Source organism: Ceratotherium simum, chromosome 17 (assembly GCF_057802395.1).
Source record: "Ceratotherium simum simum isolate JZ-2026a chromosome 17, ASM5780239v1, whole genome shotgun sequence".
Taxonomy (NCBI): Eukaryota; Metazoa; Chordata; class Mammalia; order Perissodactyla; family Rhinocerotidae; genus Ceratotherium; species Ceratotherium simum.
This window is the reverse complement of record NC_141916.1, coordinates 15,057,740-15,059,597: the sequence shown is the minus strand read 5'-3', so window position 1 is coordinate 15,059,597 and position 1,858 is coordinate 15,057,740.

The window sequence follows — 1,858 nt, the reverse complement described above, 5'->3', positions numbered from 1 at the left end:
GGCCCCTGCACCCCAAGGCAGACACCCTCCTCATCTCTCTCCAGTTCCAACACCCTGCTCCAGCCTTCCAGCAGTCCCCACCCCCTGCCCATGCAGATGCCTACCTGGCTGGCTCTACCCACTGGCTTTTGTACTGGGCTATTCTGGGAGGAAGGCAGGAATGCAGGCAAGTAGGAAGGAAGACAAAATGAAGTAGTTACTTTGTTATTGATATATCTTTAATCCATTGTTGATAGTTTAAGTTCGCTTCGTGATCCAATCTGAGAATCTTTCACTTTTAATAATGAATTTGTGCTATTTTTATTTATTCATATGAAAGGTGTGTTTAGTACTAGTTTTATCTTCTTAATGCTGTTCTTCCGTTTTAACAATTTTTTATTATTTATGTTTTGCTATATGATCTGTGTTTCTTTTTTATGGTAGTTCTTCCGATAATATAACAGATTTGTAGTTTGTTTATAGTCCTATTGATTATCTTTATAACCACAACTTCAAATGATGTACTCAATTCTTTCTTAGTTAGAGTTGATTCCCTCTACTCGCAGTGATTAAAATACTATACTTCCACTTTCTCCTTTATCTCCTCCTCTTCACCATCTGATTTTCATGGATTATAGCAGTATTATTAATTCTTCTAGTGATTTCCTTTACACCTTTAGTACTTGATTTAACAGGTTAAACATAGTTTTTGACACTCCAGCTATAAAGGTTGTATATGTCAGCTTACTTACATTAACTCTCACTCTCTCTTCCATCTCCGCCATCCCCATTCTGATCTTTGGCTACATTCTCATCGTTCACAATTTACCTTCTGCTTTGTAACCATAATTGCTGCAGCAATTTTAGCTTTTGTCTTGCGTTAAAATGGTTTTAGCGCTCACAGCTAACCCTTTTCCCTCATTTTCTCCATATATCTCTCAGCTGGCTAGAGTTTATCATCTAATAGTTTTTTTGAAAAGCATTCATAGGAATGAAATTCTCTGAACTCTTTCATGCCAGAAATGTTTGTCTGTTGCCTTTAGCCTGGTAAAATAGTTTAAGTACAAAATTCTTGGATTGGACTTTTCTTCTTCCAGAGGACATTGTGTAAGGATTTCTCCACTGTCTTTTGATGTCAAAGTCTGGAGCCAGCCTGAATATCTCTTTCTCCTCAGTAGGTATGTTGATAGTTTTGCCGAATTCTTTCTTTATCTTTGAAGATAAGAAACTTTATTAGGCTAGTCTCAACATTGGTCTGTTTAAATCAGTTTTTTATTTCAATCTGTAGAAATTCAATATTTTAAATTCTGTTTTAATTTTTAATTGTGGTAAAATACACATAACATAGAATTTACCATCTAAACCATTTGTAAGTGTACAAGTCAATAGTATTAAGTATATTCGCATTGTTGTACAACCAATCTCCAGAACTTTCCATCTTGCAAAACTGAATACCCATTAAGCAACAACTTCCCACTTCTGCCTCCTCCCAGCCAGATTCAAGTTTTCTTTTATTTTTAAGGAAACTTGTCTTCAATTATGTTTTTCTTTTCTGGGTGTCCAGTTCTCTTTTCAGGGCAGTCATTATACATATGGTGGATCTGGTTACAAACAAGGCGTCCTTGATTTTGCTGCTCTGGTTATATTGTGCACTTCGGAGAAGTTGTGCTTTGGCAGCTCCGCCCAGGGCCTGTCATTATGGGACACTGGGTCAGCATCCTCCCTCAATGTGGTTCTAGCTTCACTGGACTTGACAGAAATTCTCCATAGAAGGTGTTATTTGGGGCTGTAAGTGCTTTCTATTTTCATTCACATATCTGTATTTATTTTTCTGGTTGTAATCAATTCAATTGATTTTGGAGATGAGATGTTGGTAGGT